The 14,978-nt window shown below is 44.1% G+C and overlaps 1 protein-coding gene across 45 annotated transcripts in view; it reads left to right on the forward strand.

Moving 5' to 3' along the window:
- Positions 1 to 14,978, forward strand: part of CELF4 (CUGBP Elav-like family member 4) — a 1,066,478-nt gene that overhangs the window by 91,693 nt on the left and 959,807 nt on the right. The gene's annotated exons all lie outside the window — the stretch shown is intronic.

Genomic DNA, 14,978 nt, shown 5'->3' on the forward strand with positions numbered 1-14,978 from the left:
TCAGCTGTGCCACGTGATCTATATTCTAAACCAGTGGTAGTCAACCTGGTCCCTATCGCCCACTAGTGGGCGTTCCAGCTTTCATGGTGGGTGGTAGGAGTTTTGTCCTATACTGAAGCACTTTCCTTTTTTTTAAATTTAATTGAAACTTTTTTTAAAAAATCATAGCATTATTTAAAAACATTTTCATTAGGTTTTCATAAAATTCCCCGTGACAATTTAAATTTCTGAAAATATACTATTTGTATCGCCCGCACATAACTTTAGTTCACGTTATGTAAGTGAAACTAAGTAGCGCTATAGTGCGACCGCAAACAAAAGAGGCTCGTCCCAGAATAGCTCGCACATCTCCCCTCACACCACACAGCTGTAACAGACAAGCAGAGCTGGTAGCTGGCGCCCCCCCACAAACCCAATCCACAATGTGCGAGAGGCATGTGCAGATGACAATACACGGTGCATTACTGTGGAACCGGTGGGCGGTTAGAAAATTTTACTACTAACAGAGATACAAAAGTGGGTGGTAGGTATAAAAAGGTTGACTACCCCTGTTCTAAACTGTGCGGCACAGCTGTTCTCCCCCTTGCTGTTCTACTTACCTTTTTAAGCTTCCTGTTGTGTCTGTGCCCCCTGAGCCGGCCCTGCTGCCAGAAAGTGACTTGGAGCCGGGCCTGCTGCCAGAAAGTGATTTGGACAGTGAGGGAAAAGGGCCATCAGGACTTACCTCGGAAGCACCGGCTTTCCTGGCTCAGCTCCAGGAGCCAGAAACAGGCCAGGTGGGAGAGATAACAAGGCCTCCGTCCCCTGACTCTTTCCCCTCCCAGGCCACGCCTTCAGACCCAGCTGATGGCAATCAGGCTTGGTTGAACCCTAGGTTTCATAGACAGGAGAGGAGGGAACAACAGAAGCAAGGGTGGGGCAGGCCTAGGAAGTGCTGAGTCATGGAGCCACACCCCACAGGATATAAAAGGCAGCGAGGGCTGCTGTGTCTCTTTGTAACAGGCAAATCCACTGATTGATTTAGAGCTGAAGTTTGTTCCTGGGTGACTCACCAGCGTGGTGGAAGATAACGAAGGCTCTTGGCAGACACTGGCTATTCTGCTGCCAGAGCTGATAGTGCCAGCTAATTAAACCATAGCTCGGATGGAGGCGGAGGAGGATAGAATACTTCCTTTTTCCACATGCAGAGTGCATTTGGTGCACACTGCAAATGCATGAGCGGTTAACCAGTGGCAAACTGCGGAGGATTTCACTACTGCCCTCACCTCATGTATCTTCTCCATCACAAGACCCATAGTGTCACATAAAGGAACAAAGCTTTTACCAAGCTGATAGAAACCTACCTGAAAGTTCAAAGAATAATATGTGTTCATTATACGCTCCCCTTAATATATTTCAGGAATTTTTAGGATGCTGGTTAATGAACCCTGTAGTCCTATCACTTCCAGGCAGAGGTGCTATTCAGCAGGTTCTGACCAGTTCTGGAGAACTGGTAGCGGAAATTTTGGGTAGTTTGGAGAACCGGTAAATGCCACCTCTGACTGGCCCCGCCCCCTTCTGTTCTCTGCCTCTTGAGTCCCAGCTGATCGGGAGGAAATGGGGATTTTACAGTATCCTTCCCCTGGAGTGGGGAGTAATGGAGCTTTTACAGTATCCTTCCCCTGGAGTGGGAAGTAATGGAGCTTTTACAGTATCCTTCCCCTGGAGTGGGGAGTAATGGAGATTTTACAGTATCCTTCCCCTGGAGTGGGGAATAATGGAGCTTTTACAGTATCCTTCCCCTGCAGTGGGGAGTAATGGAGCTTTTACAGTATCCTTCCCCTGGAGTGGGAAGTAATAGAGATTTTACAATATCCTTCCCCTGGAGTGGGAAGTAATGGAGCTTTTACAGTATCCTTCCCCTGGAGTGGGAAGTAATGGAGCTTTTACAGTATCCTTCCCCTGGAATGGGGAGTAATGGAGTTTTTACAGTATCCTTCCCCTGGAGTGGGGAGTAATGGAGATTTTACAGTATCCTTCCCCTGGAGTGGGGAGTAATAGAGATTTTACAGTATCCTTCCCCTGGAGTGGGATGGGAATGGAGATTTTACAGTATCCACCATTCCACCATGTCCATAGCTCTGGAGACCACACCCACCAAGCCACACCCACCAAGCCATGCCACGCCCACCAAGTTACGGCCACAGAACCGGTAGTAAAAAAATTTGAATCCAGCCACTGCTTCTAGTGTTTAGGGTTTTTTTTTTTCCTTAGTAACCTTGAGAAGGGTTAGGATGTGCTCCCCAGAGGAAAGCTGAAGAATTTTAAAGAATACAATACATTTTGTAAATAAAAATGATGACAGGTCACCAAGATTACCAGGTGCAAATAGAATTACAAATGATTTTTATAGCAAGGAAGATAAAGCAGAAATGTTAACTTGATTACTTTATTTAAAGAGGAAAACATGTTCTTATTTGGATATCACTTCGGGAATTTGTGCTTGTGAAGAAAAAAAATTGGAACTTTGATCTTGGCTTTGTCGATTAGAAAGGTTTGGTGTTATAGAAATGGCTAGAATGACACAGTTGGAAGGGACCCTGGAGATCTTCTAGTCCAACCCCCTGCTTCGGCCGGAAACTCTGTACTATGTCAGACAATGGTTGCCTCTTCTTAAAAATTTCCAGTGCTGGATCATTTACAACTTCTGGAGAAAAAGTCATTTCACTGATTAATTGTTCTGTAAGGAAATTCCTCTATAGTTCTAGGTTGCTTCTCTCCTTGACTAGTTTCTCTCCATTGTTTCTTGTACTTTGAAAAATACATTGACACCCCTCCCTCTCTTCTTTGTGGCAACCCCTGAGATATTGGAAGACTGCTATCATACCACTTTATAATGCCTTGGTAAGGCCACACTTGGAATACTGCATTCAGTTTTGGTCGCCACAATGTAAAAAAGATGTTGAGACTCTAAAAAGAGTGCAGAGAAGAGCAACAAAGATGATTAGGGGACTGGAGGCTAAAACATATGAATAGAATAGAATAGAACAGAACAGAACAGAACAGAACAGAACAGAACAGAACAGAACAGAATAGAATAGAATAGAATAGAATTTTTTATTGGCCAAGTGTGATTGGACACACAAGGAATTTGTCTTGGTGCATGAAGAACGGTTGCAGGAACTGGGTATGTCTAGTTTAATAAAAAGAAGGACTAGGGGAGACAAGATAGCAGTGTTCCAAAATCTCAGGAGCTGCCACAAAGAAGAGGGAGTCGGGCTGTTCTCCAAAGCACCTGAGGGTAGAACAAGAAGCAATGGGTGGAAACTAATCAAGGAGAGAAGCAACTTAGAACTAAGGAGAAATTTCCTGACAGTTAGAACAATTAATAAGTGGAACAACTTGTCTGCAGAAGTTGTGAATGCTCCAACACTGGAAATTTTTAAGAAAATGTTGGATAGCCATTTGTCTGAAATGGTGTAGGGTTTCCTGCCACGGCAGGGGGTTGGACTAGAAGACCTCCAAGGTCCCTTCCAGCTCTGTTATTATATTATATTATGGTGTTTTTTTTTACATTGTGGCGACCAAAACTGGATGCAGTAGTCCAAGTGTGGCCTTACCAAGGCATTATAAAGTGGCACTAACACTTCACGTGATCTTGATTCTATTCCTCTGTTTATGCAGCCTAGGACTGTATTGACTTTTTTGGCAGCTGGGTCATATTTAAATGGTTGTCTAACAGGACCCCAAGATCCCTCTCACAGTTGCTATTATTGAGTGAGGTACCACCTGTACTGTACCTGTGCGTTTTGTTTTTCTTGCCTAAATGTAGAACCTTACTTTTTTCACCGTTGAATTTCACTTTGTTAGATAGCGCCCAATGTTCAAGTCTGTCAAGATCCTTCTGTAACTTGAGCCTATCTTCTGGAGTGTCGGCTATTCCTGCCAGTTTGGTGTCCTTTACAAATTTGATGAGTTCCCCATCTATCCCCTCGTCCAAGTCATTTGGCTAGTTATATATGAGTCCTTCGGGAGAAGGGCGGTCTATAAATTAAATTATTATTATTATTATTATTATTATTATTATTATTATTATTATTATTATTATTATTATTATTATTATTATTATTATTATTATTATTATTATTATTATGTAAAAGCAAAAAGTTGAAGCTGACCTGTGTTTATCTTGTAGTGTGCTAGGAAGAGTTGGAAGTGAATGTTCCCTTTTCTTTCTTTTTTTCTCTTCTCCCTTGGATCTCACACCCCCTTTTCCCGTTCCCTTAATTTCCTATTTTCTTTTCTTCTTTGTATTTTATATAATAAAAATAAAAATGATAAAGGGGGAAAAAAGGGGTTGCTTCCCAGACAAAATAAATGTGCAGAGGTGGTGATGGTCCCAGCCATGAGAGAGGAGACACGATATGGTCCTCATTACAAGCTTGGTATCAAAGCCACTTGGAGTCCTAATGGACAACCATTTAAATGTGAGCCAGCAGTGTGTGGCAGCTGCCAAAAAAAGCCAACTGTCAGCATTCCAGAAAGCCATATTAGCACCAGAAGCTTCCACACGGCCACCAATACAGCTCTAGGCTGCATCAACAGAGGGATAGAATCAATGTCATGTGAACTGTTAATACCACTTTATAATGCCTTGGTAAGGCCACACTTGGAATATTGCATTCAGTTTTGGTCCCCACGGTGGAAAAAAGATGTGAAGTCTCTAGAAAGAGTGCAGAGAAGAGCAACCAAGATGATTAAGGGACTGGAGGCTAAAACCTATGAAGAATGGTTGCAGGAATTGAGTAGGTCCAGTCTAGAGAAGAGAAGAACTAGGAGTAACATGATAGCAGTCTTCCAATATTTCAGGGGCTGCCCCAAAGAAAAGGGAGTCAAGCTATTCTCCAAAGAACATGAGGGCAGAACAAGAAACAATGGGTAGAAACTAATCAAGGAGAGAAGCAACTTAGAACAAAAAAGAAATTTCCTGACAGTTAGAATGATTGATCAGTGGAAGAACTTGCCTCCACAAGTTCTACATGCTCCAACACTGGAAGTTTGTAAGAAGATGTTGGATAACCATTTGTCTGAAGTGGTGTAGGGTTACCTGCCTAAGCAGGGGGTTGGACTAGAAGACCTCCAAGGTCCCTTCCAACTCTGTAATTCTATTCTATTCTAAATCCTCCAATAAACCTGTCTCCTTATCGGCTAACGTAAAGGCAGATCACATCGTTTTGGGTTTCGGTATCAAATGGTGATGCCTTATGTAATGGGATCCAGGCAGAAATACTGTCGTGTCCCACTCCTCCGCTGACGGCCGGGTCAGGGAAATCCGAATCAGGCTTGCCTCTGCAGCTCTGCCCAAAGTCCTAGCAAAGTCCTCAGAGCAGGCAGGAGACCAGTAAGTGACTTCAGCAAGAGAAGTTCGACTTTGCCTGACTCAGAGACTGCCAGAAAGCAGATCCTTTATATAGGCCATGGGGTGTGGCTCCATGACTCAGCACTCATTAAGGCCTGCCCCTCCCTTCCTTCTGTTGCCTCCGCCTATCCAATCTTCTGATGCGAGGGTCACTCCAATCAGCTGTTGGAAGTAAACTTTCCTCAGGCTCACATGCAGTGGAGGAGGGGGAGGGGTCTAGCTGCTCCGTTTGCCTGGGCATGGAGCCAGGGCTGGGGCCGGGGGATGCTCCCTCCTCTGCAGCCTGCTTGGGCATGGAGCCAGGGCTGGGACCGGGAGGTGCCCCCTCCTCTGCAGCTTGTCTGGGCATGGAGCCAGGACTGGGGCTGGGAGGCATACATTCCTCTGTGTTCGGGAGCAGATAAGCAGACCCCGGCTGCGGTGAGAGTGGACAAGACACAACAAATACAACCCGATGTATTTAAATAATAATGTTGCTTAGGAAGCCATCTAAGTAGCCAAGCAACATAGACAACAGGATAATCAGTCAGTGAAATACAGGAGGGTCTGGTTTCAAGACGAAGAGGACCTCCAAGTCCTTGTTGGTCAACATCTGATGCCTTAGTCTAGCTGTGGTGATGGCTATGCTCTCTAACCCATAATACTGTGCCCCTCGACTACACTAAAACAGTCAATATTTAGCCTCCCAAAACTCTGAGCTTCTGGGGGGTAACAAATGAAGACAAGGACCAGGGGAGACATGATAGCAGTGTTCCAATATTTGAGGGGCTGCCACAGAGAGGAGGGGAGGGTCAAGCTATTTTCCAAAGCACCCGAAGGCCAGATAAGGAATAATGGATGGAAACTGAACAAGGAGAGATTCAACCTAGAAATAAGGAGGGATTTCCTGACAGTGAGAACAATGAATCAGTGGAACAACTTGCCTCCAGAAGTTGTGAATGCTCCAAAACTGGAAGTTTTTAAGAAGAAATTAGTTGACCATTTGTCTGAAGTGATGTAGGGTTTCTTGACTAAGCAGGGGGTTGGACTAGAACAGAGGTGGGTTTCAGCAGGTTCTGACCAGTTCTGGAGAACCGGTAGCAGAAATTTTGACTAGTTCAGAGAACTGGTAGTAAAAATTCTGACTGGCCCCACCCCCATCTCTTCTCTGTTTCCCAAGTCCCAGCTGATTGGGAGGAAATGGGGATTTTGCAGTAACCTTCCCCTGCCACGCCCACCAAGCCACGCTCACAGAACCGGTAGTAAAAAATTTTGAAACCCACCACTGGACTAGAAGACCTCAAAAGTCCCTTCCAACTCTGTTATTCTGTTATTCTATTCTACTTCTTGTTCTGCCCTCAGTTGCTTTGGAGAATAGGTCAAATCAAGTGGTGGGATTCAGCCAGTTTGCACCACTTCGGGAGAACCGGTTGTTAATTTTCTTAGCAGTCTGGCAAACTGGTTGTTGGAAGAAATCATTAGGGTAGAGAACCGGTTGTTAAATTACTTGAATCCCACCACTGGTCAACCCCCTATATTAAATATAATATATGACATGTTATTAGGCACCCCGCATGTAGATAATGCCAACTGAGCCTCTGGTGGCTCAGACTGGTAAGACAGTCTGTTATTAACACAGCTGCTTGCAATTACTGCAGGTTCTAGTCCCACCAGGCCCAAGGTTGACTCAGCCTTCCATCCTTTATAAGGTAGGTAAAATGAGGACCCAGATTGTTGGGGGCAATAAAAGTTGACTTTGTATATAATATACAAATGGATGAAGACTATTGCTTGACATAGTGTTAGCCGCCCTGAGTCTTCGGAGAAGGGCGGGATATAAATGCAAATAAAAAAAAACTTTTCTCAAGAGTTCTTCATGCTCGACCTTCACTCTAGAGCACGGAAGCTAAACCAGGGCATTGCGGTGTGATTGTCCTATGAGCGCATGTAAATTATGCCTAAGCCCAAATAGCTTTCTCCCTGGAGATACCCAATTGGTCCCCTGGAGGAAGTGAAACATTGCAATCATTGGGGCCCAAGGAAAATAAATAATTTATCTCTTTAAGTGCAATTATGGCAAGACTTATGAATCTGAAGTACAAGGATCCAGATTCCTTGGGACGGTCTGGCATTCCCCCCCCACCCCCATTTCTGCACACCTGCACAAAGTTTACTATTTCCTGCTACCCAGAGAATTTTGCAGCTTCTATCTCTCAAGAGCAAATTGTGTTCTTGGCCTCTTGCCATGCCATGAAATCACACTCTTTTTCATTACACCACTCAGAAACCTTAATGACCAAGGATGGCAACTGGATTCTTTTCGAAATGTATCAATCAATCTAAAATTGCTAAGTGACACGTATTTCCTAGTTTGGCATTCCCACCATTAAAGGGGAGCACAAGTGGTTGAAAACCTCCCTCCATGGTGGTGGTGGGGGAATTTATTTTATTTATTTTATTTTTATTTTTATTTTTATTTTATTTATTTTATTTTATTTTATTCTTCCACGCAGGACTGGCATAAAACGGGTTTTAATAGGATTTTTAATGGGGTTTTACGATGTTATGTATTTTATATTTAAATTATTGGCTAAATCGAATAAGTTTTTTAATTCTGGTTTTATTGTATTGTATTTGATTGTTATTTTCTCTGGCTGTTAACTGCCCTGAGTCCTTCGGGAGAAGGGCAGTACAAAAATTATTATTATTATTATTATTATTATTATTATTATTATTATTATTATTATTATTATTATTATTATTATTATTTTGTCACACAGTATATATAAGCATAAGCATGAAATAACTAAACAATACATAAGCATATATATAACCATGAGTATATAATAACTATATTAATTAGATATAACGAAAGGAAACAATAGGACAGGAATGGTAGGCACGTTTGTGCTCTTATGCACGCCTCTTACGGACCTCTTAGGAATGGGATGAGGTCAATGATAGACAGTTTTTGGTTGAAGCTTTGGGGATTTTGGAAAGAGAGCACAGGTAGTGTATTCCAAGTATTAACAACTCTATTACTGAAGTCATATTTTCTACAATCAAGATTGGATAGCTTAAATCTATTGTGTGCTAGTGTATTGTTGCAATTGAAGCTGAAGTAGTCTTTGACAGGAAGGACATTGTAATAGATGATTCTATGAGGCCTGCCCCACCCCTGCTTCTGTTGTTCCCTTCTCTCCTGCCTACGAAACCTAGGGTCCAACCAAGCCTGATTGCCATCAGCTGGGTCTGAAGGCATGGCCTGGGGGGGGGAAGAGTCAGGAGACGGAGGCCTCGTTATCTCTTCCACCTGGCCTACCTCTGGCTCCTGGAGCTGAGCCAGGAAAGTTGGTGCTTCCAAGGTAAGACCTGACGGCCCTTCCCCCTCACTTTCCAAGTCACTTTCTGGCAGGAGGCCCGGCTCAGGGGGCGCAGACACAACACCTGCTTTCTAGCAAATCTAAATCGTGTGGCATATCTATTCCCCCCCCCCCCGCTTGCTGTTCTACTTACCTTAGAAAGGGCTTCTTAAGCCTCCTTTTTCAGCACTGCATGGTAGCACCTGTGGTGTGCATGCACGCAAAGAACACATTTGGTGTGCAGTGAGCATGTGCGCACGGAGTGAACCAGTAGCAAAGTGAGCAGGTAGCAGACTTCAGAGCATTTCGCTCCGGTCTCCAAGGCACTTAAGGCAGAACAAGAAGCAATGGATGGAAACTCGTCAAGGCACAACCAAGCTAGAACTAAGGAGAAATTTCCTGACAGTTAAAACAATTTATCAGAGGAATGACTTTACCCCCAGAAGTTGTGGATGCTCGATCACTGGAGGTTTTCAAGAAGACATTTGACACCCACTTGTCTACGAAGTTATAGGGTTTCCTGTTTGAGCAGGGGGTTGGATTAGAAGACCTCTAAGGTCCCTTCCAACTCTGTTATTGTTATTTCCAGTTCACATGAGTTCTAGTCCCACCTCAGGCATGAATGTCTGCTGGGTGACTTTGGACTTATCACCAGAAGACTTAAAGTTCTAGTCTGACCTTAAGTGTGAAAGCGGGCTGGGTGACTCTAGGCCAATCACCAGGTGCCAGTGAGTTCTAGTCCCATCTCAGGCATGAATGCCTGCTGGGTGACTTTGGGCCAATCACCAGGCGCCTGAGAGTTCTAGTCCCACCTTAAGTGTGACAGCAGAGTTGAGATGCAATCATTAACGATGCTGAGTTTTTCTGAGCAAATAAGAAAACCCATGGTGACTCCTGCTCTTCAAACTCAACATCTTCTCAATAGGTCCAACTCTTAATGAGATACCTGAGAATGGTCAATATGAATAATCATCTCAAGATCTTTCTCTTTGATCCCTGGTTTCCGGGGCTGTTTACATGTTTTTGTTCAACCACTGACCAACAAAACAGGCATGAAGTTATGGCTATAGAAGCAATTAGATAAGAATCAGGAAGTTACTATAACTGAATTAGAAGGGACCTTGGAGGTCTTCTACTCCAACCCTGGCTCAAGCAGGAGACCCTATGCCATTCCAGACCAATGGTTGTTCAATCTCTTCTTAGAAACCCCGAGTATCAGCTTTGGAAGCCATACTAGGACAAAGGCTTCCACACGCTGCCACTTTCTCCTGTGTGGGAAAGTAGAAGGTTGGTACAAGGGGCCATTAGACATAATAACATTTTTCCTGCCGGTCAAGGTCAGGCCAAAATTGCATCTGGAGAAGGAGTGGTGAGAGTGATGCCTTGAGATGGGACAGTTTATTTATTTATTTATTTATTTATTTTGTCACAACATCATACAAAAAGATTATATAGTATATACACATATAAACATATATAGGAAGAAGAAAAGAAAAACAATAGGACAGGAACGGTAGGCACGTTTGTGCGCTTATGCACGCCCCTTATGGTCCTCTTAGGAATGGGGTGAGGTCAATAGTAGAAAGTTTTTGGTTAAAGCTATTAGGATTATGGGAAGAGACCACAGAGTCAGGTAAAATATTCCAAGCACTGATGATTCTGTTGCAGAAGTCATATTTTCTGCAATCTAGATTAAAGCGGTTTACATTAAGTTTAAATCTATTGGTTGCCCTTGTATTATTGCAATTAAAGCTGAAGTAGTCTTTGACAGGAAGGACATTACAATAGATGATTCTGTGAGTTAAACTTAGGTCTTGTCGAAGGCGACGGAGTTCCAGGTTTTCTAAGCCTAGGATTTCAAGTCTGGTGGGATAAGGTATTTTGTTGTTTTCAGAGGAATGGAGAACTCTTCTTGTAAAATATTTGTTGGCGATTGGAGCACGTGATCTCGGCAGAGGAGTCAAGGCAGGGGGTGGTGGGCTGGGGGTTTGTACTACTGAGGAAAAACCCGGATCTCCAGATTCGGAGTTTATCCAGCTGTGCCAGTTTACCAATGCTAGTAAAAGAACTTTGAAAGATGTTTGCCTCAAAGTCTTTTCTGCAGGAGGGGGTTTTCTGGAACGCTGACACCCAGTTTTTAACAATAATAATAATATAATAATAACAGAGTTGGAAGAGACCTTGGAGGTCTTCTAGTCCAACCCCCTGACCAGGCAGGAAACCCTACACCATTTCAGACAAATGGTTATCCAACATTTTCTTAAAAATTTCCAGTGTTGGAGCATTCACAACTTCTGCAGGCAAGTTGTTCCACTGATTACTTGTTCTAACTGTCAGGAAATTTCTCCTTAGTTCTAAGTTGCTTCTCTCCTTGATTAGTTTCCACCCATTGCTTCTTGTTCTACCCTCAGGTGCTTTGGAGAATAGTTTGACTCCCTCTTCTTTGTGGCAACCCCTGAGATATTGGAACACTGCTATCATGTCTCCCCTAGTCCTTCTTTTCATTAAACTAGACATACCGAGTTCCTGCAACCATTCTTCATATGTTTTAGCCTCCAGTCCCCTAATCATCTTTGTTGCTCTTCTCTGCAGTCTTTCTAGAGTCTCAACATCTTTTAAGAAGTGGCTCTTGTGTGATAACACTTAAGGGGTCTTAGAAGTGTGAAAACTCTTGTGGTAACCAGTGGTGGGTTTCACATATTCTTGCCACCGGTTTGCCCCATGCGTGCGCAACTTCCATGCATGTGCCCGGCTTCGAAAACGTAGCTCAATAGGACGGCATTACACCGGGGCTGTTACCGGTTCACCTGAACCGGAAGAAACCAGCTGAATACCATTTCTGGTGGTAATTCAGCTCAGCTCAGAATCTGGGATATGCAAGTTAGGAAAAATTGTGGAATAGGGCGTGGCAGGAAACAAGAGTCGCTATGCAAGGTGAGAAGAATGCAAGGCGGATTTTGCGGCATCTCCTTTGGAAGAAAAGAGAGCCGGTGAAATCTGCTAACAGCAGCACTGGGTCACTTCCCCTTGTCGATGCTGCTTCACAATGTGTTGAATAAGTAAGGCTTCGTTCTTGGGGGCGATGCTGTCAATTCGGCATCCATCACCTGTCAAAAGCAGTAAATTCACAGGCACAACCTGAAGCCCCCAAACGACAGGAGCCACGTGAGGTCACCGCAGGAGTCGGGTGGGGGGGAGGAGAGGGAGAAATTTGAATGTAAAAAGACTCTTTTTCCAAGTTGTTGTTTTAAAAAGAAAAAAAGAAAGAAAAAGAAGACGGGAAGAAGAATTTGAAAAATTCAGGCCGCTGCAGCTTTGATGGCAAGGATATCCAAAGTTCACTCGCAGATTTAAAACTCCTGTCATGCTCGACCATGAATGCAGGGTGGGTGAGATATGTGTAAATGCTCATAAATAACTCATAGAATAATAGAATTGGAAGGGACTTTGGAGGTCTTCTAGTCCAACCCCCTGCCCAGGCAGGAAACCCTACACCACTTCAGACAAATGATTATCCAAATCATTTGGATAAATGATTATCTTCTTAAAAACTTCCAGTGTTTGGAGCATTCACAACTTCTGCAGGCAAATTGTTCCACTAATTAATTGTTCTAACTGTCAGGAAATTTCTCCTTAGTTCTAGGTTGCTTCTCTCCTTGATTAGTTTCCACCCGTTGCTTCTTGTCCTGCCTTCAGGTGCTTTGGAGAATAGCTTGACTCCCTCTTCTTTGTGGCAGCCCCTAAAATATTGGAAGACTGCTATCATGTCATTCATGTTTTTTCTTTTCATTAAACTACCATGTTTTCCCAAAAATAAAACTGGGTCTTATATTAATTTTTGCTCCAAAAGACACATTAGGGCTTATTTTCAGGTTAGGTCTTATTTCACGAGAAATACGGTACTAAATGCACCTATCTGGCTGACAACCTTAACTGGGGCTTATTTTGGGGGTAGGGCTTATATTACGAGCATTCTGAAAAATCATGCTAGGACTTATTTTCCGGTTGGGTCTTATTTTCAGGGAAACAGGGTAGACATATCCAAATCCTGCAACTGTTCTTCCTATTATTTAGTCCCCAGGGCCTTATTAATCTTAGTTGGTCTTCTCCGCACTTTTTCCATAGTCTGTAATGGGGTGACCACAATGGGATGCAGCATTCCAGATGTGGTCGTACTAAGGCTGTAAAAAGTGGTGCTAATACTTAATGTGATTTTGATTCTATGTCTCTGTTTATACAACCAAGGGTTTTATTAGCGTTTTTGGCTGCTACCGCACACAAACAAAGCTAATACAATCCTTGGTTGTATAAATGGTTATCTGGTCTCTTCTTGAAAGCTTCCAGTGACCCACAACTTTTGCAGGCAAGGAGTTTCACTGGTAAATTGTTCTCACTGTCAGGAAATTTCTCCTCAGTTCCAGGTTGCTTCTCTCTTTGATTAGTTTCTATCCATTGCTTCTTATCTTGCCTTTTGATGCTTTGGGAAATAATTTGACCACCACCCCCCCTCAGTTATTGGAAAACTGTTATCGTGTCACCCCTAGATCTTGTTTTCAGTAAAACTAGACATACCAAATTTCTGTAACAATTCTTTATATGTTTTAGCCTTCAGTCCCCTAATCATTCTCATTGCTCTTCTCTGTATTATCAACATCTTTTTATCTCGCTCTGTGTGTGTTTGTGTGTTACCCCAACTTTTAGATGATTAGAATTTGTAAGGTAAAGGTAAAGGTTTCCCTTGCACATATGTGCTAGTCGTTGCCGACTCTAGGAGGTGGTGCTCATCTCCGTTTCAAAGCCGAAGAGCCAGCACTGTCCGAAGACGTCTCCGTGGTCATGTGGCCAGCATGACTCAACATCAAAGGCGCACGGAACGCTGTTACCTTCCCATCAAAGGTGGTCCCTATTTTTTCTACTTGCATTTTTACGTGCTTTTGAAACTTCTAGGTTGGCAGAAGCTGGGACAAGTAACAGGAGCTCACCCCGTTACACGGCAGCACTAGGGATTCAAACCACTGAGCTGCCGACCTCTCGATCGAGAAGCTCAACGTCCTAGCCCCTGAGCCACCGTGTCTCTTTGACACGGTGTCAATTAGAATTTGTAGCTATGTCTAAAATTAGATCTCTGTGAGAAAACCCAGATCACAGATTTAGCCCAATCAGCCTCTCTGTGTACATACGTTTTTCTTTTTTGGTTCAAGGAGAGGGTGAGTTGTAGTCCTACCTCAGGCATGAATGCCTGCTGGGTGACTTTGTATCGTTTCCCACTCCTCCGCTGACGGTTGGGTCAGGGAAGTCCGTATCAAGCGTGCCTCTGCAGCTCTGCCAAAGTCCTATCAGAGTCCTCAGGGCAGGCAGGAATCCAAGGTGTGACTTCAGCAATCCAAGGTAGACTTTGCCTGACTCAGAGAATGCCAGAAAGCAGATCCTTTATATAGGCCATGGGGTGTGGCTCCATGACTCAGCATTTATCCAGGCCTGCCCCTCCCTTCCTTTTGCTGACGTCGCCTCTCCATTCTCCGGAAGCGTGGGTCTATCCATTGCATTGTTTCGTCTCCAGCTGTTGGTAATCTCAGCTCATGGCTGGCTTCAGGCGCACATGCTATCGGAGGGAGGTTTGTTTGTTCAGCCTGTCCAGGCATGGTGCCAGGGCTGGGGGCTGGAGGCATGCCAGGACATTCTTCAGCACTATCAGCGTCTGGCAGGAGATAGGAGGGGCCTGGCTGCGGCAGGGGGAGCGAGCGAGACACAACACTTTGAGTCTATCACCAGGAGCCTGAGAGTTCTAGTCCTGCCTTAAGCATGAATGCAGACTGGGTGACTTTGGACTAATCACCAGGTGCCGGTGACTTCTAGTCCCACCACAGGCATGAATGCCTGCTGGGTGACTTTGGGTCTATCACCAGGAGCCTGAGAGTTCTAGTCCTGCTTTAAGCATGAAAGCAGACTGGATGACTTTGGACTAATCACCAGGTGCCAGTGACTTCTAGTCCCACCACAGGCATGAATGCCTGCTGGGTGACTTTGGGTCTATCACCAGGAGCCTGAGAGTTCTAGTCCTGCTTTAAGCGTGAAAGCAGACTGGGTGACTTTGGACTAATCACCAGGTGTCGGTGACTTCTAGTCCCACCACAGGCATGAATGCCTGCTGGGTGACTTTGGGTCTATCACCAGGAGCCTGAGAGTTCTAGTCCTGCTTTAAGCGTGAAAGCAGACTGGGTGACTTTGGACTAATCACC

This window comes from Ahaetulla prasina, chromosome 2 (genome assembly GCF_028640845.1).
Source record: "Ahaetulla prasina isolate Xishuangbanna chromosome 2, ASM2864084v1, whole genome shotgun sequence".
Classification (NCBI taxonomy): Eukaryota; Metazoa; Chordata; class Lepidosauria; order Squamata; family Colubridae; genus Ahaetulla; species Ahaetulla prasina.